The sequence below is a fragment of the Mustela erminea genome, chromosome 5, assembly GCF_009829155.1.
Source record: "Mustela erminea isolate mMusErm1 chromosome 5, mMusErm1.Pri, whole genome shotgun sequence".
In the NCBI taxonomy this organism is placed as follows: domain Eukaryota; kingdom Metazoa; phylum Chordata; class Mammalia; order Carnivora; family Mustelidae; genus Mustela; species Mustela erminea.
This window is the reverse complement of record NC_045618.1, coordinates 41,391,726-41,418,416: the sequence shown is the minus strand read 5'-3', so window position 1 is coordinate 41,418,416 and position 26,691 is coordinate 41,391,726.

Genomic DNA, 26,691 nt, shown 5'->3' with positions numbered 1-26,691 from the left:
GGGTGGTAGATTAGGCGAGGTACAAGATGCACCAGAACACAATAGTCTTTAGTTCGGTTCAGTGCTGACAGATGGATGCATGGGGTAAGTCCAGAGGCACAGGCCCACCAGGTATTTTGGGGTGGTATTAGATATTTTTCTGTGTTATTTATGGCTATAGTCTGGTTGCAGATGTGGGAATGTTCCAGTGGGACCTGTCCTATACAAGTCCCTTGTCCGCTTATGGCCGTTATAGTTAGGCGATGGTTGGAGTTAGACCAACAACACCCAGAAGGTGAACTGGAGCTATTATAACTTCCAGAAGTGGCCAAGCCCTCATAAAAGGGGGGTGATGTTTCATAACACAACCAGCAGGACAGGACTCTGTGGCGCTAGGATTAGTATAGTTTAGGACTTGAAAGGCATACTGAACTAGTTGGGTTAGGTGGGTGGGGGTGTCTTTTGGCTTAGAGCCCATTACTACTACAGGCAGCTTTTCAGGGCTTGAAGTGTGGAAGGTTGGCGCTGTCTTGGGAGGATTGGTTGGGCCGTATGTGTGGGTAAGTGGTGTTGGCCTTGGCCTTGGTCTCTGGGGAGGCAAGGCGAGAACTGGATTGGGTCCTATGGCTACCAGAGGCTCAAGGGGGGCAATGAAGAGTCTAATTCCGAATAGAGCTCCGGGATCTTTGGGGTCCAATCTACTCTTTTCAAAAAGTCTTAGCCCCCAGAATAACATTCCAGAGCTCCATCTGGTATCTTTCTGTCCTGGGGGAGTGAAGGAAATGATTACTGGATTACAGATTCCTTTGATACCTCTACCAAAATTTTTGGAGCACTGCTTGGTAGTGGGTAGCCTTTTGACTGTTATGAGGTCTTGTTTGTATGGAGGGGTCCACCAAGTGTGCCCTGTGGAGACACAGCTCCATGATGAGCAATAAAAATTAGAGGTTCCCCCACATTGCCATGCTCTCTTTGGTGGATGGCCGGGACAGATGTAAAAGTGATGTTTGCTTATGAAGGTTTCGTCCCAGGTTAGGTGGAGGAGTTTAGCTAAGTCAAAGGTTAGGGAGGGAAACCATGTCCCCCAGGGAGCAATTTTACTGGTAGAGTTTAGAATTTCTCCGTTATCCACATTATAGACTATCCATGTTAGGTTAAGTGGCATATGAGGACTGGAGGTCCCACACCATGGCAGGAATGTAAGCAGCAGGACAGAGAGAGAGAGTTTCATATTAATTATTGGGGAAGCGGGGGTCAGGTTTTCGGCGCAGAGTTAGTTTTAGAGGATTGTCCTTACTGCGGTCCACTGTCCAACTGACGTCCTGGTCAGGCTCCCCGACGAGATCCGAGAGGGGGTCGACTGGTTTGATGTGAACGTGGTGGACCCAGGCGGCTATGTTGTCTACTTTGACGGCTGTGGGGGTGGCCAGGATGATCTGGTAAGGTCCTTTCCACCTGGGCTCGAGGATCTCAGGCCGATGTCGCTTGACGAGGACCCAGTCCCCCGGACGAAGTTGGTGGGGTGCAGGCGGTGGCTCTCTCTTATACAAGTCCTTCAGTTTAGGCCAAATCCTTTTGTGGACCTGCTGCAGGGCTTGGAGGGAAAACACGAGGGAGTTATCCTGGTCCGACTCTATGAGATCAGTTTTGAGTTTGGGAATGACAGGAGGAGGCCTGCAATACATGATCTCATAGGGCGTGAGCCCCAGCTTGTATGGGGTGTTGCGTACCCTATACAGAGCGTAGGGGAGTAGAGCCACCCAGTTAGCACCAGTCTCCATGGTCAATTTAGCAAGGGTCTCTTTTAAAGTTCTATTCATCCTCTCTACCTGTTCTGAGCTCTGGGGTCTATATGCACAATGTAATTTCCAATTAACCCCAAGTTAAGTAAGCCAGGCCCTGACTTACCTTAGAAACAAAGGCTGGCCCATTATCTGATCCCATCATAACAGGAAAGCCATACCTGGGCAGGATATCCTCAAGTAGTTTCTTTGCTACAACCTGCGCTGTTTCATGCTTGGTTGGGAAAGCCTCAGTCCAACCTGAAAAGGTATCTATGAACACCAGTAAATACTTAGAGCCAAATTTTCCAGGCTTTACTTCTGTAAAGTCTATTTCCCAGTAGGCTCCCGGCAGGGTCCCTCTTTCTCAGGATCAAGCCACAGCGGGATGTGGGTGAGTGTTCTGGAAACGGCAGGCTGTACAGCTTGAGGTAATCTTCTCTGTCTTCCTGGTGATATCTTTGATGAGTAGCTTGGATTGCCTTATAAGATCCTGAAGTCTTTTAGAACCCAAGTGGGTCGTGCGATGAATTCGCTCCAAGACTGTCTGCCCCAAGGCCTCGGGGAGGATGATGTTATCCTTGGCATCCCTCCACCAACCATCCTTGATCTGAGTCATTGGGAGTTTGCTCACCCAGGCGATGTCCTCTCCAGAGTACTTGGGGTGAGGTGGCAGTTCTCGGCGCCCTGGGTCAGGCAGCTGTATAGGCAACACTGGAATGGTCCTGTGGGCTATCTGGCGAGCAGTCTGGTCAGCAAGGTTGTTTCCCCGGGAAACCAGATCATTTGGTTTCTGGTGGCCAGAGCAGTATACTATGGCCAGTTTCTTGGGGGCCCAGACGGCCGTTAGTAGGGCCAAAATTTCATCCCTGTTTTTAATGTCTTACCCCTTGGCAGTGAGTAAACCTCTCTCTCTGTAAATTGCTCCATGGATGTGGGCTGTGGCAAAGGCATATCGACTGTCTGTGTACACAGTCATCCAGAGGCCCTGCCCCAACTTTAGGGCCTGGGTCAGGGCGATTAACTCAGCTCTTTGTGCTGAGGTGCCCGGAGGCAATGCCTCTGCCCAAATAACCTCTGTTTCAGATGTCACCACGGCCCCTGCGTACCGTTGTCCTTGGTGAATGAAGCTGCTGCCATCGGTGAACCAGACAACTTCGGCATCCATCAGGGGGTAGTCCTTCCTGCAGGTCTCGTAGCCCATACGTCTGGGCCAATATGTCGGCGCAGTCATGGAGGGGTGCATCCAAGTCCGGGTCAGGTAACAGGGAGGCAGGGTTTAGGGCCCGAGGGGGAGTATAAGTTATTCTTAAGGGGTTTAGTAGTCGTCCTTGGTAATGGACCAAGCGAGCATTACTCATCCATCGGTCCAGAGGTTGTTTAAGGACGCCTTCAATAGCATGCGGGGTGGTCACATGTAATTCCTGACCCATAGACAGCCTATCGGCGTCCTTTACCATTAGGGCGGTGGCTGCTATCATCCGCAGGCAAGGGGGCCACCCGGCTGCCACGGGGTCTAATTTCTTTGAAAGGTATGCTACGGGTCTAGGCCAGGGGCCTAGACTTTGAGTCAGTACTGCCTTAACCGCCCCATTATGCTCATCCACAAACAGGTGGAACAGTTTAGAAATGTCTGGTCGACCCAGAGCCGGGGCAGAGAGGAGGGCCTTTTTTATCTGCTGGAAGGCTCGTTGTGCCTCCTCCGTCCATTTAAAATCCTGCTGGTTTCTGGAAGCTGCGTACAGAGGCTTGGCCATCTCGGCGAAGCCTCGTATCCATAGTCAGCAGTATCCTGCCGTCCTCAGGAATTCTCTTACCTGGCATGGTGAGGTAGGTCGGGGGATGCGGAGCACAGCGTCCTTGCGGGCATTAGTGAGCCATCTTTGTCCTCCTTTCAGCAAGTAACCTAGGTACACTACTTCAGGCTTACAGATCTGGGTCTTCTTTGCTGAGGCTCGGTATCCTAAGTCACCGAGGGTTCGAAGGAGGTTTTCGGTTCTTTGGAGGCAGGCTTGTTGAGTCTCTGCAGCTATTAAAAGATCATCTACATATTGCAAGAGCGTTATATCAGGATTCTGATTTCTGTACTCACTTAGATCCTTGTGGAGGGCCTCATCAAAAAGGGTGGGCGAGTTCTTGAATCCCTGCGGGAGACGCGTCCATGTCAACTGCCCATTTATGCCTCTCTCAGGGCTGTCCATTCGAATGAGAAGAGTTCCTGGCTTGTGGGCGCTAAGGGTATACTGAAAAAAGCGTCCTTCAGGTTGAGAATGGTATACCACTTCTTGTTTGGCCTCAGGGCACTGAGGAGAGTGTAAGGGTTAGGGACAGTGGGATGTATGTCCATAACCCATTTGTTAACTTCCCTCAAGTCTTGCACTGGCCAGTAATCCCTGCTGTTGGGCTTACGCACCGGCAGCAGGGGAGTGTTCCAAGCCGAGTGGCAGGGGCGTAATACCCCAGAGTCCAGGAGGCGATGGATATGGGGGTGATTACCCGACTTAGCCTCCACAGATAGGGGGTATTGTTTGACCCGGACAGGGTCAGCCCCAGGTTTGAGCTCTATAAAGAGGGCCGGTCGGTGTTTTGCCAGTCCTATGCCCTCTGTTTCAGCCCAGGCTTCTGGGAACCGGCATAGCCAGGACTCGATATCCTGCTCTCGAGGGAGCGCAGTTTGGTGGAGCAGATGCTCATCTTCCAAACGCACTGTGAGTATTGTTAATGGTAGGTTCCGTGAGTCGGTCACCGTCGGACCGCCAAGTGACTCGGGTTGGAAGTAAATGTGTGCTCCCATTTTAGTGAGTAAGTCTCGTCCTAGTAAGGGGCAGGGGCTGTCAGGGATGACCAAGAAGGAATGGGTTACCTCCCCTGTACTCAAGTTAACTGTCCGTTGGCTGGTCCAGGGGTATCTTCTAGTTTCGGTGGCTCTCTGGACCCAGGAGGATCTCTCCAAAATCTTTCCATACGGTTTGGTTAACACTGAGTGTTGAGCTCCCGTGTCAACCAAGAACTGTATGGGGTTCCCCTCCACTTGCAGGGTTACCCTGGGCTCGGGGAGGGGAACCGAACCCGGTCCCCCCTAGTCCAAATCCTGTGTGGATAGGATGGGAGTGGGTCTTGGCTCCCATGGCTGTGGTCTAGCTCGCGAGGGGTCTTTCCTAGGGCAGTCACGTGCCCAATGCCCTTTTTCCCGGCAATAGGCGCATTGGTCTTTATCTAGAGGACGTCTAGATTGTTGGGCCATCTGAGCTCCCCTTGGAGGGGCTGATTCCCTTTGGACGAAGGTGGCCAGGACCTTGGTCATTTCCTTGGTCACCTTTAGCTGTTTATCCTCTGGGGTATCCTGGCTATTGTAGACACGTTGTGCTATACGCAGCAGGTCCTGACCTCTTTTCCTTACAGATCCTCTAATTTCTAGAGCTTCTTTTTAATGTCAGGGGCTGCCTGGTTGACAAAGGACATAACTACTGCTGCCTGATTCTCAGGGGCCTCGGGATCCATGGGGGTATACTGTCTAAAGGCTTCCATCAACCTTTCTAGAAATGCCGCTGGACTCTCTGTCTTACCTTGCATTACTGCATATACCTTAGCCAAATTGGTGGGCTTGCGAGCAGCAGCCCTGGGACCCGCCATTAGAGTCTGGCAATAAATGAGTAGTCGTCCCCTACCTTCTGCAGAGTTGTGGTCCCAGTCAGGCCTGGTCAGAGGGAAACTTGCATTAATGAGGTCCGGATTAGCTGTTGGTGGACCATCATCCCCAGAGACCAACTTTCTTGCTTCCACCTGGATCCTTTCCCTTTCTTCCGTAGTAAACAGGATTCATAAGAGCTGTTGGCAGTCATCCCAGGTGGGCTGGTGGGTGAACATGATGCTATCTAAAAGAACTGTGAGATCCTTTGTATTATCCGAGAATCACACATTCTGACTTTTCCAGTTATACAGATCACTGGTTGAAAAAGGCCAATACTGGAGTCTAGGGTTACCAGTGTCATGGGGGGCCAATCTCCCGAAGGGGTAAAGCCACAGTTGAGTCTGGCGGGTGGGGAGGGTTTTCTCTTTGAGAGCGCCCTCTAGTGTGCCCGGCAGGCCCATCGGTCCCTCCGCGGGGTGGATTGGGGCGGTTATCGCCTCTCGACCCTCCGTTCCCGCTTGAGGTGGAGCTGGGGCGGCCATTGCCTCCCAATCCTCCACTATCACCTGAGCTCTCGCGGGAGGGGGTTGGTAAGGGGGTGGATCGAAACTGAGTAAATCTTGGCTATCAGGGAGGACAGGCAGAGGGGGCGCGGATGGGTTTCGAGGTTTAGCAGGTTCTGTAGGTCGAGCTACAAGGACCTTGCAGTTTCCTGCGGATAGGAAGGGGGTTAGCCAGGGAGGGGGATCTTCTACTAAATCTTGCCAGACCAATATGTAGGGGGCTTGGTCTGGATGCTCCTCCTTTCCAGGCAAGAGAATCTGGGCCTTGATCTTAAGGATAATGGATAGGCAAAAGGTGCCTTCTATGGGCCATTCCACCCCAAAGGTCGGCCATTCGGAGCGGCAGAAAGTGATGAGTTTAGATATCCGGATATCCAGGCTCAGATTATTGCCTCTCGCCCGAACATCCTTGAAATTAGCCAGGAGGAGAGAGAGAGGAGTGCTCTGGGTCTGCCCCATCTGGTCAGGCAGTTCCCAGATTAAGAATATGGTTAGGCCGAAGAGGAAAGCGCCTAGAATAGGCAGGGAGCGACAGAGGCACCGGTGCAAGGGACGGGAGATGAAGGAACAAGTTAGGAATACGGAGGGGCTAGCTGAGGATGTGTACTCCCGGTTGGTCCGTCCGAAGGGGTAAATAGTGACCTTTGGAGAGCTAAAAGTTGGAGCTAGGTGCGTTTCATCCTCCGATGATGGGAGTAGAGATCCTCTTCCTCCGCTTGCCAGGGTGAATCTGAAAGTGAAACAGGTTGGGAAACACAGAAGGTTTGGAAGAGGTTTCTTATGTCTCAGCGGGGCAGTAGCAAGGTTTGAGCGTTAGGAGACCCAATGTTGCAACCTAAAAATATATTCTTGTGATAGTTTTTCCTTTGTCATACATATAGTTCCTGACAAGGGGAGGGGGATCTTTCAGGTGCTGCCCTGCTCACATCCCTCACGGGAACTTAGGAGCATCTTAGCTAAGGTCTATCCATATAATCCCTGGACAAGGCTACTCCGTAAAGTAAATGACCGTTATCCCATATGACGCTCCGCGAGACACAGGGTGCAGCCCACTCAGACTCCGTAGCCGAAGCGGTGGAGCCATATAGACACATTCACACAGTCAGGCACTCTTCAGAATCAAACGGGTCAGACATCTACAGACACGATAGCATTTTTCATAGTTCACACCTCTGATGGTCTCCCTGGGGTGGGACTCTAACCCATGATCCCTGAGAGACCCCTGATGGGCCCTTTGGGGTGGGACTCTAACCCACGATCCCTGAGCAACCCCTGCTGGGCAACGAGGACATCTCCGTCGGCCCACTGGCAGCCCTATAGCGCGTCTGCCAGGGCGTATTTGCCAGTCCTCGGTCTGGGACTCGAACCCAGATACAAAACACATGGAAGACAGAATGCAAAAACAGAACACAGGAACAAAGCTCACGAAAGACAAAACGTAGAGACAAAGCCGGCTCTCTTACCGATCGGCTCCCGACGACCTGTTGACCGGTTGTCTGGTGGTCCCGAAGGGGGGGGTATCCCGGGAGAGCCCCCAAATGTAATGCCGGATGCGTTGTACGCCCACCTTAAAAGACCACCAGAGATGCAAGTCAAAGCCAAACAGCAAGGGTCGTTTATTGCAAGTTCGAACCCGGACCTCCATGCACTCGTTGCTGGTGACGCTGAGAGGTCTCAAGCAGAGTAAGTGCAGGGTTTTTATAAGCAGGTACAAACAAGTTTTTGGGTGGGGTACAAACAAGTTAAAAAAATCATACCTGGTGTTGGTTGATTGGTGTTGGGAGCCCGCACGCATTAAGTGAGCATTTGAACAGAAGCGAAAGTAGCTAGTTAGCCCACGCGTTGAGCAAGCACTTTTACAGAAGCAGAAGTAGCTGGTTGATAACACTTTCAGGCGTAAACAAGTCTCGGGTGTAAACAAGTTTCGGGTGGGGTGAGGTTTGTCCAGGCCTTTCACTGGAAGCTTTTTATCTCTCCTATTTTCAATGATAGCCTCGCTGGATATAGTATTCTTGGCTGCATGTTTTTCTCGTTTAGTGCTCTGAATATATCATGCCAGCTCTTTCTGGCCTGCCAGGTCTCTGTGGATAAGTCTGCTGCCAATCTAATATTTTTACCATTGTATGTTACAGACTTCTTTTCCCGGGCTGCTTTCAGGATTTTCTCTTTGTCACTTAGACTTGTAAATTTTACTATTAGGTGACTGAGTGTGGACCTATTCTTACTGATTTTGAGTGGGGTTCTCTGCACCTCCTGGATTTTGATGCTTGTTCCCTTTGCCATATTGGAGAAATTCTCTCCAATAATTCTCTCCAATATACCTTCTGCTCCCCTCTCTCTTTCTTCTTCTTCTGGAATCCCAATTATTCTAATGTTGTTTCATCTTATGATGTCACTTATCTCTCGAATTCTCCCCTTGTGGTCCAGTAGCTGTTTGTCCCTCTTTTGCTCAGCTTCTTTATTCTCTGTCATTTGGTCTTCTATATCACTAATTCTTTCTTCTGCCTTATTTATCCTAGTAGTGAGAGCCTCCATTTTTTTATTGCACCTCATTAGTAGCTTTTTAAATTTCAACTTGGTTAGATTTTAGTTCTTTTATTTCTCCAGAAAGGGCTTTTATATCTCCCGAGATGGTTCTCTAATATCTTCCATGCCTTTTTTGAGCCCGGCTAGAACCTTGAGAATCGTCATTCTGAACTCTAGATCTGACATATTACCAATGCCTGTATTGATTAGGTCCCTAGCCTTCGGTACTGCCTTTTGTTCTTTTTTTTTGTGGTGAATTTTTCCGCCTTGTCATTTTGTCCAGATAAGGGTATATGAAGGAGCAAGTAAAATACTAAAAGGGTGGAAAAGACCCCAGGAAAATATGCTTTAACCAAATCAGAAGAGATCCCAAATTGTGAGGGGGGAGAAAAGGGGTATAAAGAGGTTCAGAAAGAAAGAAAGAAAAAAAAGAAACAATTAAAAAAAGAAAACAAATAAAGAAAAAATATAAAAAAGAAAAAAATATATATATTAGATAAACTAGTTAAAAAACGTTAAAAAAGAAAAGGGTAAAAATTTTTAAAAAATTAGCAGAAGAGAAAAAAAAATTGAAAAGAAAAAAAAATTAACTGCAAGACTAAAAAAAATCACAGGGAAAAAGCCCTGAGTTCCGTGCTTTGCTTTCTCCTCCTCTGGAATTCTGCTGCTCTCCTTGGAATTGAAACTGCACTCCTTGGTAGGTGAACTTGGTCTTGTCTGGATCTCTTGTTGATCTTCTGGGGGAGGGGCCTGGTGTAGTGATTCTCAAGTGTCTTTGCCCCAGGCGAAATTGCACCGCCCTTACCAGGGGCCGGGCTGATAATCAGCTCGGGTTTGCTTTCAGGAGCTTTTGTTCCCTGAGTGCTTTCCACAGAGTTCCAGAGGACGGGAATGAAAATGGCGGCCTCCTGGTCTCTGGCCCAGAGGAGCCGAGAACCCGGGGCCCCACTCCTCAGTGAGCCCTCAGAGGATAGCGCCCAATTACTCTCGTCTCCTGGCCTCTGGCCGCGCTTTGAGCTCACCAAGCCTGCGACCAGCTCAAGGTAACCCCAAGCTGAGAGCTCACTCCTCGGTTCTGTCTCTGTAACCAGCTTCCCTGGTCTAATACCTATGAGCTCTGCGACACTCAGACACCCCCAATCCTTCTGTGACCCTGCGGGACCTGAGGCCATGCTGACCCCGTGTGGGCTTCACCCCGGTTTAGCCTCTGGAGCGACATCCCTCAGCGGAACAGACTTTTAAAAGTCCCGATTTTGTGCTCCGTTGCTCAGCCGCTTGCCGGGAGCCGGCCCCTCCCCCTGGGGTCTATCTTCCCGTTGCTTTGGATTCACTTCTCCGCCAGTCCTACCTTTCAGAAAGTGGTTGTTTTTCTGTTTCCAGAATTGCTGTTCTTCTTCTCTTCGATCTGCCGATGGATTTGCATGTGTTTGCAATCTTTAGATAAGCTATCTAGCTGATCTCCTGCTACCGGAAGTAGTCTCAGCCTGCTACTTCTCTGCCATCTTGACTCCTCCTCCCCAAGAAGGACTTTTGTATCCAGATCTTTTATGGTATCTACAAGCCTTTTGAGATGAATAGGGAAGTTTGGGGATTGGTAAAAAGCTAAAAGTCAAAGGTAAAATTGCTAAAAGTCAAAGTGGACTTTGAATTATTTCTAGAGCCACATTTCTGTTCTTAAAAAGACTAAATTTGTAAGACAAGTACAATTGCCTTTTTTTTTAATTTTTAAAGATTTTTATTTATTTATTTGACAGAGCGAGGTCACAAGTAGGCAGAGAGGCAGGCAGAGAAAGAGAGAGGAGGAAGCAGGCTCCCCGCCAAGCAGAGAGCCCCATGTGGGACTCGATTCCAGGATCCTGAGATCATGACCTGAGCCACAGGCAGAGGCTTAACCCACCCAGGTGCCCCAAGTACAATTGCCTTCAATTCCTCAAAGAATTGGGTTGCAACCTGAATGCTGTCAAGTGGCTGACACAGCCATCCAATTACATTATCCTCAACTTCCTTTTTTATATCAGAGAGAAAATCTTTAATCAAAAGTTTGCTATGTTCTAGATTCAAAGCGGTTTCTTTGGGGTGTTTTAGTGAATTGTTCCAATAAAGGCTTCAGATGTTTTTTCTTCCCTCCTGGGTACATAGTTTCATTTTAGCTTAGAGGACAAAGCCTGAAATAAAAGTTCCTATCAGGCTCTCAATATCAGCTTCTGTTTTGGCCAACTTGGGACCATAAAGATACTTTTAAAAAATAATAATCCTTTCAAATATCTTCTCAGGTTAAAAAAACACAACACGAAACCAAAACAAATATATTGTCATGTTACAGCCAATACAAATAGTTAATAGCCCTAAGAGATAACTATGCTCCCAGGATCCATAGCCACTTCCAAAGAGAACCAAAAGAAAGACCTAGGTGATTTCCCTGAGAGCTGACAAAAGTCAGTAGGACCCCAGCTTGAAATGGAATGCAACTTTCATTTCTGTCCAGCCATATTTTGGGGGCCCCCAACCGATGGTTGCCAAACCACGTTCTCAGGACACAGAAAGAGACAAGAAATCAAAGGTTGTCCCTGGGAAAGGAAGGATCAATGCAATGAGTACCTGAAAGTAAATTTATGAGTCACAATTCAAAGATCTAATTCTTTTTGGGGGGATTACTCTTTTTATAATTTAAATTCCAGGGGTGCCTGGGTGACTCAGTGGGTTGAGCCTCTGCCTTCAGCTCAGGTCATGATCCCAGGGTCCTGGGATCGAGCCCCACATCAGGCTCTATGCTCAGCAGGGAGCCTGCTTCCCCCTCTCTCTCTGCCTGCCTCTCTGCCTGCTTGTGATCTCTCTCTGTCAAATAAATAAATAAATAAAAATCTTAAAAATACATATAAAGGGGTGCCTGGGTGGCTCAGTGGGTTAAAGCCTCTGCCTTCGGCTCACGTCATGATCCCAGAGTCCTGGGATGGAGCCCCACATCGGGCTCTCTGCTCAGCAGGGAGCCTGCTTCCTGCTCTCTCTGCCTGCCTCTCTACCTACTTGTGATCTCTGTCAAATAAATAAATAAAATCTTAAAAATATATATATATAATATATATAAAAATTCCAGTTAACATACAGTGTGGTATCAGTTGCAGGTGTACAATATAATGATTCAACACTTCCATACATTACTCAGTGCTCATCACAAGTGCACTCCTTAGTCCCTATCACCTGTTTCATCCATCTCCCCCACCACCCACCTCCCTTTTGGTAACCATCAGTTTGTTCTCCATAGTGAAGAATCTCTTTCTTGGTTGTTTCTTTTTTTTTTTCCTTTGCTCATTTCTTTTGTTTCTTAAATTCTACATATGAGTGAAATCATATTTGTCTTTCTCTCACTGACTTATTTCACTTGGCCTAACATTCTCCAGCTTCATCCGTGTTGTCTCAAATGGCAAGATTTCTTTCTTTTTTATAGCTTAATAATATTCTACATCTTCTTTATCTGTTTGCCAATCTGTGGACACTTGGGCTGCCTCCATATCTTGGCTATTATAAATAATGTTGTTATAAACACAGGGATGCATGTATCCCTTTGAATTAGTACTTGTGTATCCTCTGGGTAAATACCTAGTAGTGTGATTCCTGGATCATAAGGCATTCTATTTTTAACTTTTTTTTTTTAAGATTTTATTTATTTATTTGACAGAGAGAAATCACAAGTAGATGGAGAGGCAGGCAGAGAGAGAGAGATGGAAGCAGGCTCCCTACTGAGCAGAGAGCCTGATGCAGGACTCGATCCCAAGACCCTGAGATCATGACCTGAGCCGAAGGCAGCGGCTTAACCCACTGAGCCACCCAGGCGCCCCTATTTTTAACTTTTTGAAGAATCTCCATCCTGTTTTCCAGAGTGGCTGCACCAGTTTGCATTCCCACCAACGGTGCAGGGGAGTTCCCTTTTCTCTACAACCCCATCAACACCTGTTGGGTCTTGTATTGTTAATTTTAGCCATTCTGACAGGTGTAAGGTGATATCTCATTGTAGTTTTAATTTGCATTTCCCTGATGATCAGTGATGTTGGGTATTCAAAGATCTAATTCTTACAGATTTTTTTTTTTTTTTTTTTTTGGCCTGCGAATCTGAACTTGGAAAGGAAGAGGCAACATGAAATTTTACCTTTCTCTTTCGAACAGGTGCTAAGAGAGCTCTCTAAGAGAGCTGACTTTGATAAGAATTCTTACCCTTTGCCAGCTCTTGCTAGTTTTCCTAGGATCCTATCTGTAGACTCTGGATGAGGTGGGGTGTCCTGGTGGGTCTCATCCTGGTCACCAGAAACTGTAGAGAAGGGAAAGTAATTCTTCCTCTACCCTTTATGGCAAGTGCTTGGCTGAGACCCCTTCTTCTCTAGGATACCTAATAAATGGATAAGCTTATTTTGGTTAAAATTCTCCACAGTGGCCTCTGTTTTTTAAGATTATCTTTGGTTAAGGTTAACCTTGTTCAGCCTTAAAACAACATTTTATTCACCTGAGGCCTCACACTGGCCTCCAGCATAAGTCAGACCCATTCTGACCCTAGACCTGTTTGGTTTCTAAGGCAGAACCAGTCTTAACTCTGGATCTAGTCCTACTCCAGCCAATTTCTGGACCCAATGTGGAAACAAATGCTCAGATAAAGCCTGAAAGTTCATACTGCAAAAGCTGTGGAGCTAGGATCCTAGAGGGACTTGCCCATGACCTCCAGAGACAGCAGGAAAGCAGTAGGCTCAAGTGACTCAGCAGGTGCCTATGTCTGGTTGCTTGCTGTGCCTTGGGAACCCTGAGGGTTTCCTTTGGTTCCCTCTTCTGATACTAGAACTGTTGAAAGATAAACTAATTCAGATTAAAAATTTTAAGTTTATTTGAGCAAAAATTGAGTCAAATTAGGCAGTATCTAATCTAACAGGTAGAATGGAGCCCCACGGGAACTATACAGCATAGAAGAGTTTTAGAGAGAAACGGGAATGGGAGGAAGGGAGTTATACTAAGCAAAAAGCAGGTTGGTCGTTGCAAAATTATTTTCCTTTAGGGAATGCAGAGGTCTATTGGGCAGATTTACCCCACTAGTGTGATCAGGAGATTCTCAACTGACTAAGATTTCATTCGTCAGAGAGCTAAAACCATGATGAAGTCTCAGTCTAGTGACATGGGGCTGGGCCTAGCAAAAGTGACTCCATCTTGTTATTAACAATATGTTATAATTAACATCTGTGTATATCTTTTTGGTTGGCAAAGAGCTTTAACCTATTTTCTGTCACTTAATTATGATGATTCTGTGAAGGAGATATTATGGTCAATTGTTATTAATGATAATAATCAAGAAAAGCTATGTAATAATGCATTTGGTATTGAGCTTTCTGACTTAGTACATTGAATAAGTTAGCTATTGTGATTTTTTAAAATCTTCACCCTTACTTTTAGAGACAAGGAAAAAAATGAGGCTCAGGTATATTAAGGAACTTGCCTAAGGTTCACACAGCTAGTAAGAGTGGGGTGGGGATTGAAATTTTATGTCCGATTTCTCTGGGACATACCGTCCATAGCAGTGTAAGTAGCATGGCCTTGCCCAGGTGACTAGAGAAATCCCAGACCTCAGAGTCAGGGGCCTGAGGTGAAGGCCTGGACTTGATAACAAATTTCCCAGATCACAGAGCTCTTCCCCTCTTCCCCTCTTCCTGGTGAAACAGGGAGAGGACGCAGCTTCCCTTTCACAGATGGCAGCAGAGGTGGTTTTATTTTGACTTAGGAATGTATACACTTGAGCTATTTTACTGGCAGAATTATTTTGTTATATGGTAGTGCCCAGATGAAGAGATATTTAAAAATATTAACAATGGACTAGTAGTATAGGGTTTTCTCAAATGTTCTCAGCTGCGATCCCATTACAGTTCATCCCCTCCCCTTCTCAACATAGCACGGAGACATGCCCGTATCTGTCTATATAAGCAAAAAAAAAAAAGGAATTCTGATGCTTCCATCTGAGCATATTTTTTCATGAGAGTGTTCATCTTGCTAGATGGTAAGGTTGTCTGAAGTCAACCTTCAGTGCGGTTAGGAGCACCAGATTATATTTTGTTTTCAATTTTCTCATTTGCAAGAGGAGGATTTCTGCAATAAAATGCAGCTAAAATTGGCCTATGTCTGAATCGGGATCCTGAGAAACCAGGCGGTAATGAGGTGGAAAGGAAAAAAAGGTAGGGGAGAGGACGCCCCCTCTGAGAAATCTCATTTGCTAGGAAATCCTGTGATGAGTGTCTTGTTGGTAGTTGAAATGCAACTCCTGTTAAGCATTTGCTTCCTGCTGATCGGTGCCCTTTTTTTCTCCACTAGTTTTTCTGTCTTGCTAAACTGCAATATCCCTCTCACCTCTCGCCCACTTCCTTGATCACTGGTTTTGAAATTGATACATATTTTAATTTGTGATCTTTTATATATATAACATTTTATATATATAAAATATCTTTTTATATATAACATCTTATATATAAAAAACATAATATTTGTATATATCTTTTCATATTTAATTTGTTTTCTTTTCTCCAAATAATAATGTTGGAAGGACAAACATTGTCTAAAACCAACAAGGAGTTTCCTCAAAGACTTTGCAATGGGAGCAATGAAGCTGAGTCTGGTACTGGCAGGAGGGCTGTCCCGAGCTCCTCATACCTTATCACTTCTAGTATAAGTACATTATCTAAACCCGAAGTTGCGAAGCAAAGGCTTTCATTTGGCTCACACAAATGAAAAAAATATATATTTTTTAATAGTTGCCAACTTTAAGACAAATCAGGATTACTCACAATAAAAATCCTTATTTCTGGCATCTTTTGAAAAATTCAGAGCTCTATACACTAGGCCTTTAATTTCTTATGGTAGAATGAGGTGCTGGTCATGTAGCTTTGTCTGAGAACTGACATATTCCTTCCTAGGTGCCCTGGTCCTCACTTCTTACTGATGTCTTGAAAAAAGCTTGGCCTTACAGGCATCTGAGATTGCAATCTGAGAAAGTTGGTCACTGGCTTCGACCTCCTTATCCCCAAAACATCAACCCCCAAGCAGGACCAATTTTTAATATTTGTTATAAGAGCAAACAGTGATCTACTGATATTTGGGAGAAGGTATTACATGGTTAGCCCACACTTGAGCATGTGCATATGACTTTGTTTCTGTGGTGGGTATCCACAGTGTTCTATGGGGCCGTGCACTCTCACCCCTCTTCCTACACCAGCAGATCCAAAGAGGGCCAAGCATAAGCTCTGATGGGAGGCAGAACAGCCTTCAGATTCTGGTTGTGCCATTCACTAATTGCATGATGTTGGATATATCATTTGACTTGTTCTAGTCCCAGTATCCACTACTATAAAATGAATATACTTTGAGTGTAAAATGAATAAATGCCTATTTGCACAGACCTGACCCACTTTAACACCAAACACATGTTCCCTATTTCTGTTCTTCCCCTTAGAGCCAATTGCTAGATTGAGTTGGCAAGCTCGCTCACTGAAAGGACAGCCAAATGGGTCAAAACAGTTGCTGGAAACCATGAAATCCTCCATGTGGAGAAGTGGCGTGATGAGGGGTGCCATTCAGCACAGAAAGCCCCTTCTGGAGCAGCTAGTGCATTCACAAGGTTCAGGTGCCCCCAGGTCAGGAGGGTAGCTCAAGGTTGTATCTTCTGTGGGATGGACTAGACCTGTCCCTTGTCATAGTTGCTGCTGAACTACAACTACTTCAAAAGGAAGTATGGAGACAGTGAATTTGAGATCAGATTTGGGAGTGGAGCCCAGAGGCTTCCAGTTAAGTGTGAACACTGTATGAAAAAGAACAAAAGGGAGTGAGATATGCTAAAAGTGTGATTCATGAATTTACATTCAATAAAAAAATCCTTCCAGCTATAATTATCACATTTTCGCTAATATTGAGATTCTAGATGTCAGACTTAATATTTGAGTAAACTAATTAAAGAATTTTTTTTCGAGCCTTGACAAACAATCTTTTTTATTGAAAGTTTTCAAACGCAGTTCTTTCCTCCTGAAACTGACTGATCTACATGACCAGCACTTGAGGGTAGAACCCATCTTCTTTTTAGATTTTCCTTTTCTCCCTCCCTTTCCCTCCCCCCACTCCCAGCTCCATTGTGTGTTCTTTTGTTGAGGGCACTATTTTCCAGACAGTGTTAATGTGTCTTTTTTATGCATTTGCCAAATAGTTCTAGGTGGAATTGCCTCTTAAGATTTCCTCTTTGGCTGTGGCACATTCAAACTCAAATTGTTGTGCTCAGTAGGGCTATTGTCACATTATAACAGGGAAAATGCTTCATCATGTGTTATAGAGCAAGATGGAATCTTTGCTAAGGAGCTCGGGGATCAAAGCGTAGAGAAAAGATTAATTTTTATGCATCAAGTCATTATAGAGGGAGAAGGAGACATTAAGATTGCCAGAGAGGAGATTTTCTCATCTAATATCGACATAGAGAATGTGTTGGGAGGACCGTTGGCTCTGTTCTCAGATTTGTTTTTGCTTTTAAAGTGCTCAGATCTAGGCCATAAGCTTGTTTACACATATTTCAGGTTTTATAAAGGGCCTCCATTAAAAAAAAAAAAGTCATTTTCCCAGGATTTAGGTACATGTAAAAATATTTTGATTGTTTTTACTCCATTAAAATGCATGGCTACATTTCGAACAGTTTTGAAAATAAAAGACAGGGGGAAAAAAGACAAAGAAATCACTACTTACCCTACTATCCTAATCTGGCAACTCTGGTGAAGTGTTTCGTGTTCATCTTTTAAACGATGCTACTGTTTAACATGCTTGTGGGAACACACACAATTTTATATCATGTTTCTTTTGTTCACCTAACATTATCCTCCATATGATTTTCCACAGCCTCACAGAGATTCTGTCAAGGACAAGGGCCCAGGTTATTAAGCTCTTCTATTATTAGACATTTGGGTAACCTCCTTTCTTGTTTCTTCTCTAAAAAATATATTTGCACATGAGGATTTTGTCATATTTTGATTTATATTCTTGGAATGAATTCTCAAAGTGGAATTTCTGGATCAAAGGTTATAAATATCAAGATTTTGATGCAAACTGCAAAATTGCAATTTTTTTTTAAGATTGTATTTATTTATTTATTTGACAGAGAGAGATTACAAGTAGGCAGAGAGGCAGGCAGAGAGAAGGAAGCAGGCCCCCTGCTGAGCAGAGAGCCGGATCGGGACCCGATTCCAGGACCCTGAGATCATGACCCGAGCCGAAAGCAGCGGCTTAACCGACTGAGCCATCCAGGCGCCCGCAAAATTGCAATTTTTAAAGAATCATACCAGTGGAATGCCCTTTCACCACATCACATGTACCTTTTGAACTTTTAGGAAAAGATTATTGTTTTCATATTTTGCTTAAATTTTGGGGGTGAATTGCCAAGCATCGTATATGACAGCAGTCATCATGGTTATGAATAATTACCCTCAGTGAATAAATACTGCAACATTGAACGACACAACACTGGGATAGCAGCGTGTCTTAAGAGCAGTCCAGAATGATGAAGAGTGTGGACTCAGAGGTGGGCTCTAACTTACCAGCTATTTGATATTAGCTCAGGATTTCTCAGCCTCAGGACTCTTGACATTTGGGACTGATAGTTTTTTGCCGTGGGTGCTGTGCAGGGCAACAACACCGCACAACATTCAATAAAAACAACAACATTGTTTAACAATCCCTGACATTTCCCCTCTCTCCAGGGTGACAACCAAAAATGTCTCACAACATTGCCAAATGTTTCTTGAGGACAGTGTCTTTCCCACTGAAGAATCCTTGCCTAAGGGAATTACCAAATCTCTCAGTGCTCGGTTTCTGTGTGTGTAAAATGGGAATAAAAATAATACCTGGAGAGGTTATCAGTGGGGCTGAGCAGACTGGGCCCTGGAGAGTGCGGGGAGGGGCCATCACATGCCAGGTGCACAGCCAGTGGTCAGCCTTTATTGACCTCCAATCTCTGATGACGACTGTTCAGCAAGATGCTTGCTTGTTATTTTTACTATAAAAAATTATTGCATGCAATTTGAAAATTTTAGAGTATTAGAAGATAATAAGGATTTCCTATAATCCTAATGGCCAGGAACAACCCTATTAACATTCAAGTGTATTTTCTTACACAGCTGAAAGAATTCATGGCACATTATAGTTGCTCAACAAATGTGTTGAATGTCTATAAAAAGTGAGATCAAGCTATATATACCAAATACAAAGTCTTGCATCTTATCTTCCGTACTACTACATTGTCACTGTTTGCCTGTGTGTTTAGAAATTCCTTGAAAAGGTGTTTAATTGAGGCACCTGGGTGGCTCAGTCGGCAGAAGTTCTGTTTCTTGATCTTAGCTCAGGTCTTGCTCTCAGGGTTGTGAGTTCAAACCCCAGATTGGGCTCCATACCCACGTGGAGCCTATTTAAATTAAAAAATAAGGAAAAGGTGTTTAATAAGTGCATAATATCAATTCCATGGATGTACCCCAATTTAATTATCATATAATTTTTAGTTAATTTGTATATAATGCCAGTTTTTAAAAATATTTTTTCTAATATTTTATTATGAAAAATTTCAAGCATATTTAAAAGTAAAATAGTACAAAGTATACCCATATTTTAAATGGTTTTTAAACACTGAGCCATATTTTCTCTGTGTGTGTCTGCCTGCATGATATAGATATGTGTATTGAGTTGTTTTCATTGTTTTGTGGGACCACTTAAAAGTAAATTGCAACATCATAGGATTTTATTCTTGAAGACTTAAGCATGCCTCTACTAAAAGGAAAGGCATTCTCCTACATAATCACAATACATTTATCACACCTAAGAAAATTAGCAGCTGTTCCCTAATACCATGTAATATCTCGTCTATATTCAAATTTTCCCAATTGTCACTGAAGTGTCCTTTGTTCATAAAGTGTCCTTTTTCCTGCCAGAATTCCATGAAGGATTCTACACTTCATTTGGTTATGATTCTCTCATCTCTTTTTGTCTAGAATAGGGCACCAACCTTTTTTTAGTTTTATTAATGACTTTTTGAAGATCCCAGACCAGTTGTTTTATAGAACATTCTGCTTTCTGAATTTGTCTGATTGTTTCTGTGTCATGTCATTCAATTTGTTCTTCCAGCACCTGGATTTCCTGTAAACTGGAAGTTAGGTCTGAAGTCTTAATCCAAGTTAGGTAAATAGTTTTGGCAAAGATGCTTCCTAGTGACTAAATCATCAGAAGAACTGAAGTGAAGTTTGATTATTTGATTAAAGTGGTGACCTCTAGATTTCTTTACTTAGAGGTATGTTTTTCCTTTTGCAATCAGTACATAGTCTATGGGGTGGTACTTCAGTACCATGACTATCCTATTTCCCAATAATTTTTCACCTAATAGTTGTTTGCTTCCTTGGTGATTCTTGCCCAAACCAGTTGTTTTATTGGGAGCTTCAAAAGATGATTTTTCTAATTCCTCTATTTCACCTACATTTAATAGCTGCTAGTCTTCTGGAAAGAAGTTTTCTCTCTCCAAAGGCAGGGTAAATGCTTACTTCTCATGTTCTAAGCCTTAACTGAATGAGTGAGATAAATGTGTTTGTTTTTCTCTCTTCTATTCTACAATTTTTTTAGTATTGCCGTAGACTCATGGATTGTTTTAGTGTTTTGCAGTCAACTAAAATAACTTTCTGATGTTCAAGTTTGTATAAAGGCCACCCATCCACATTGACTTCCATGTCTTCTGGAATCTCTCCATTAGCCTTTGGGTTTCCTTGCTTTTTGGCTCAGTGTGTTCCAGGTTTCCTTATAATTTTTGCTGCCTTTGCTCTGGAACCATGCCTTTCTCCAAGCCTTGGTTCTTTTTAGTCATGAACAATAGAAATAATCTGTTGATAAATAAGTCTATATATAAGATTTTCACCAGAAATGCTAGATTTGAAATTATTTTTATGATGATTGTGAACTTTTTAATTCCTTTAATATACTTGCCAAATTACTGTGCCAAGAGGTGTTAACAATAATACACATTCTTGCTGTTGTTTGAGAATACCTATTTCACTCAATTCACACTGACATTAAATTCTTTATATAAGTAACTCTCCTTATTACAAATAAGACTGAAGAGTTTTGTGGATGTTTGGAAGTTTATTAGTTCTCATGTATTTTACCTTTATTGTGATATGTATTTGAAAGCTAAAATGATATAATCATTTTAATCCTCTGTTTACTATACATGTTGCATACAACTTTTCTAGGGTGCTATTGGTGTTTTTTTTTTTACTATGTTAAATGTCTATTTTTAATTTTTAAGTGGTCTAATGTATTTACCTTTTCCTTGGTGATTTCATATATTTTGGGGGGACTTTCCCGATCTTAGAAAAGTGAAATATTTATATTTTCTTCCCATTTAAAAAATTTAAGTAAGGCTAAGTTTTCAATAATTACACTTAGTTTTCAAGCCACATAGGATATATTTTTAGCTGTAGTTTGAGGTGAGGAACTAACTTAATGTTTTTCCCAAAAGCCGACTTTCCTCATACCAAAGGAGGGATTAACTAGTAAGTGACTATTCCTTCATTATATGTGTAGTTCAGTATAGATATAGACACATTGCTTTATATATCAGTTCATATTTATCTGTCAGTTTTTGCACCAGTACCATACTATTTTTACTATGAAAGCTTTTAAATACATTTTAAAATACAGCTCCTTCTTTTCCTCTTAATTCTTCTTCTTTTTTTTTTTACATTTTTTTCCTCCAAGATGAACTTTAGAATAATTTTGTCATTTTCAGGAAAGTGTTCTTTGCACTTGAAACAATTTCTTATTTTCTGGATAGAACTTTGGGATTTTGCAATAACACTAAAAACTGCTTTGAGATGAGTTAATATACAGTAACATGAAAATGTAAAGTGATGAGCCTCTGAGCTGGAGTATGGTCAATGTCACTTGAGCTTTGTAGCATTTAGGTCTTAAAAGATTCTTGAGGTAAAGACAGATGTCCCCTTTCAACGGCCTAAGAAGATCAGTGTGGTTAACGCAACTATAGTTTCTAATCCAGCAGTTGAGACATATGGTCTAATAAGTGGAATGATAGTTATGGGATAGAAGGAAATAATGTAACAAATATGAGCTGTCCTGGAAACTGTGAGATCTGTATGACCATTGGCTGTGTGGCCACTAGATTGAGACATTTCAGTTAAGGTTATGTGTTTCAGCCCACGTAGTGTTTCCTTTTAATTTAGGTGAAACTGTCCAAAATTTAATTCACACGAAGAATGCCATCACGGGTTAAGTCTGTGAATACCAAGCTACGTAAAAGCGCAGATCCTTACAGTACAATACAGTGGTGAAAAGCATGTTCTTTGGCATCAGACCTTCATTTGGATCTTCACTTTTCCTCTTCTCAGCAGAGTGACCTTGGATAATAATGGTATACGTGCCTTGTAGAGTTGAGAAGATGAAATGAGTTGTAGTGTGTAGAGTACTCAGCAGTGCCTGGCACATAGTAAATGCTTAATCACATCAGCTGTGTTATCCCTGTGACCAATACGGTTCGTCCTGCTGCCGTTATTATGATTGTGGCTTTGGTTATCATTCAGGATGGAGATGACTGAGTGCTCTTTGTGGGCCCTTCCTCTCTGTTGTATTTCCATATGGAATCTCAGTTACAATCAGGTCAAAGATTCTGCTGACTGCTTTATCCCCCTGATAGGTGGTGAGTTTTTCTGTAACAGAGAGTTGATACCAACTACCTGTGCCCACTATGGGAGGACGTACAATGCCAGTATAATACCCATTAAATAAGCCAGAGAAAGGGAAATGGCATCATGTCAGAGTTCATGTCAGAGTTCTAAGACCAAAGCAATTAAAGACAAAAATAAAGACAAGAATCCCCATTCGTTCTTAGACCTTCCCGAGAAGGTACTTTCAATCTAAGACTAAGTGTAACTGAAGTCAAAGCATTAACTTACATTTTTGCCTATTTGAAATGGTGTTCTTCTCTTGACATTAAGAGATAATGTTTCTATTCTTTCTCCTAAAATGAAATTAGGTCTGATTATCATCCTTATAATATAGCCTTTACAACAGAGAACAGCCTTTTAAAGATTCAGCCTCTAATTTAAATGTGACATTATAGAGCTGTCTGGGCATTGGGGTAATTCTTTCAGACATCTCAAAGTGGAGCATATAGGGTCATTAATCAGCAGCTCAATATTTTATTCATATACTGGCTGGGAAAAAGCAGGAGCACTATTGGGATCCAAGATGAGGAAGGAATGATTAGTAACATGTGAGTCAAAATAATCAGGTCTTTAAGTGAGTAAGGGACGTTAAACAACATGGCCAAGAACTTAGACTTCCCAAGAGAAAGCAGTTATAGGTCGAATTAGTGAAAAACACTAAGCTACAATCCAAGTTATAGTTGGAGAGGCTCCTACTTCTAGATCAGGTTAAATCTACACACTGATCACAAGAAGGTGGTTAGAGTCTCCAGAAGGCACCACAAGTAGCCCAAGATACCAAGTGGACTCTTGAGTCTCTCTGTTCTCTCCTCTCCCACCCATTGCCAATACCTTTGTTCAGGTCTTATTTATTTCTCATCTCACACCTGATAAATACCTCAATACTAGTCTGCCTTCATCTTGGCTTCCTCATCCTACTCCCCTTTTCTCTTAGCTGCAGGGACTATCTTTCAAAAACCCAAAGACTTATTAAAGTCTTCTGTGCCTTTTCACTGTTTAGGATTTGTTAGCTTTTCTTTTTTCTTTTTCTTTTCTTTTTTTTTTTTTTTTAAAGATTTTATTTATTTATTTGAGAGAAAGACAGTGAGAGAGAGCATGAGAAGGGAGAAGGTCAGAGGGAGAAGCAGACTCCCCACGGAACAGGGAGCCTGATGCGGGACTTGATCCCAGGACTCTGGGATCATGACCTCAGCCAATGGCAGTCGCTTAACCAACTGGGCCACCCAGGTGCCCTGTTAGCTTTTCTAATACTTATGTTATACCTCAATAAAAAAAGATGGGAAGGAAGTAGCCATGTTGAGCAGGTCTGGGGAGTATCCAAGTGGCAGGGTCTACAAGCTCTAAGACACCGAGTGAGAACTTGCATGATTATGTTAAGGGGCAGAACAAGGCCACTGTGGCTGAGTGTAGTGAACAAGGAGAAGGACAGACAGAGAAGGGAGCACAAAGTTAGGCAGGGTACATGAGAGTTTGCACTGTATTCTTTGTGAAATGGATCCCTACTGGAGAAGTTTTTAAGGCGGGGAAGAAAAATAGGGACCAGAAATGAAGCAGGAAGACAGGTTAGGAAGCCACAACAGGGTTCCACGTGAGAGGTAGTGGCACCCTGAACTAGCACCCATTCCCTACAGTGTGTTTATCCATTGAATCCCTGATGGCCATTAGGTTGATCCCAGCTGGGAGTTATTGCAAGACCTGCTGCTAGGGATATTCATGTACCTGCCACTGGGGGCACCAATATATGCATTTCTGTTGAATATATACCCTGCAGTAGAGTTACTGGGTCAAAGACTGTAGCAGACGCTGACACTAACATTAACTTTATACCTTTGTTACCTTGGCACACTGGGAGGTGCTTACTGAAAACATACTCTTCTCTCTACCAGGGAACTTTTGTTTAACCACAGTTGCATATTTGGCCCACATGAGCCTAAAGTGACAGAAAAGCAATGCCCTCTTGCTGGGCACTGAATGTTTGCACTTCCCCAAAATTCATACATTCTACAGTAGAGAACAAAGCAGACAAAAAAAAAAAAATCCTACCTTCATGAGAGTTATATTTCAGTAGGAGGAACAGAAAAAAACCAAAAAGTAAACTATATAAAATGTCAAATGAGGGTCTCTGAAAAGCAGGGAGAAAGTAGTTTCTTTCCACTAATCAAGCCGAATCCCCCTTGAAGAGGTAGATAATCCCAATGGGGTCCATTCCAAGCTAGGAAAGTTCCAGTATCCAAACCAAGAGTGGCATTTCTCCAAGGACCTTTAGTTACAGAGCTGAGGAGACCTAGAATCATCTTTGGGAGGAGTTACTGTGCTATGTATCAGGTCCAAAGAGGAAAGAGAGAATAAAACCAGGGAAAGAGGAGTCAAGTTAGGAGCTGAAGAGCTGGAGGCAGGGCTGAGTCAGGTGTAAGGAATATGTCTTGAGAGCAGGTCAGAACCAAGGTCAGGAAGGAGGAGCATGGGAAACGTGAGTTCCATGGTGCAAGCAGAAGGCATTCCTGGTGAGCTAACAAAGTCATGCAGGCCCAGCAAAATTGATATCCAGTACTTGCTTCTAGATTGTGGACTAAGAAAGACACTTGCTAAGAGTTCTCTTCATGACACATATTTTATCTCAGACCTCATTTGCTACTATTTCTTCTTGTGGGAGAATGCCACAGAAATGATTTTAAAATATGATTTTGATTTACATTTGAACATAGAGTGGGTCTACTGCCCCAGGAGCACAAGGACTCTAGAAGGATGAGGAGGCCATAATTTGACTGAGGGCCCATTGAGCCTGAGTCCCTCTTCCCCTGTCTAGCTCTTTCTTCTCCCCTACTCCATGCTCAGGGTGGACCACATCTCTTCTGCCAACTTACAGGAACTCTCTCCTCTTTCAGACAAACAAAGGAAGCCAAAGAAGGGTGTAATCTCAGGCAGAACCCCACACCGGATAGCTCTGCCTGATTCTTCTGGAGAAGTCTAGAATGTAAGTTGTCCCAATCTGAAGTGAGGGAAGTGAAATTTTTAAGCCTCTATCAGTTGTGGTAAAGTACTGCCTGGAAGGGCCCAAGTAACTAGACAGTGCTGCCTTCAGATGGAAGCATAGTGGGCTGAGGGCCTTCTCCCTAGACAATAGCTAAAGGTGCAGGCTATTGGGATTGAAAACCTAACACCCAGGAAAAGGCTCTCACTGTCTGTCTGTCTGTCTGTGTGTGTGTCTCTCTCTCTATCTCTCTCACACACACACACACACACACTCTCTCTCTCTCTCAGTATAAAAAAGAATCTGAGGGGAAAAAAACAATCTGAGGCATTCTGGTCAGAACAGCATTAATCTTCTGCTTAAAAATTGGGTTCAAGAAGGTCTACTGCTAAAACCAACACATGCATTGTTTTGGTTTAAATACTTCCCTATCATCCTCTACAAGGGAACATGTCATGTCTTCAAACAGAGGTCATGATCCTTTTAACAGATAACTGAGATAAATAGTTTGGTCCTGAACAAGGAAAAGTCACTGTAGGTATCTTCCCCTGGAGATGGTTAAGAGTTGGCAACATAAGTTTACAGGTGATCCTATATAAGTCACCCCCTTTTTTTCCTTAGTGGAGAGGCCCTAGTATGATTATTTCTAATAGTACTTTTTTTTTTTAAAGATTTTATTTATTTACTTGAGAGAGAGACAGGGAGAGAGAGCATGAGCGAGGAGAAGGTCAGAGAGAGAAGCAGACTCCCCATGGAGCTGGGAGTCCGATGCGGGACTCGATCCCGGGACTCCAGGATCATGACCTGAGCCGAAGGCAGTCGTCCAACCAACTGAGCCACCCAGGCGTCCCTCTAGTAGTACTTTTTGCATGTGCCTCTTTCCTGTCTTTCTCTGTTGGGTTGAGGGAATAGAAGGTATGGGCAGAAATAAATCAAGTTCTTTCTTCATAGATTTAGGCAGGCCTGTCTTACGTTGGTGATAAACCCCTTGAATTCGAGGATAACTGAATATCCCTAGTTCATTCTTGTCCCCATTCCCTACTTCATTAGATAGTTTCTGCTAGCCATGAGCACGCCAGCAAAAACAGACACAACCCTATAGCTTATGAACATTCACTTAACAAATGCACACAGTGAGGTTCAGCACCTGCACACTCAAGACTTTCCCCTCGGCCACTGGCTCTAGCAAATTCTGCCCAGGAACATGTCTGTCTGAAACCGTATCTGCTCCCGTCTGTTTGGTGTTTGGATTTCATTTTGAACAGTGCCTATAAGTACCAGGGCATGTGATGGATGGCAGAAGCATCTAGAGAGGGACAGGGCCAATTGGCCAGGCCTGAATAATAGTCTCCATTCTCAGAACCATAGTTCAGCTCTCACAGACCTCTCCTTCCCTCTGTTTTCATTTCCAACTAAGTTGCTTTTCTTTCCCTTTTTTTCAACATTTGTGGAGTGATGGCCCTGCTATACAGAC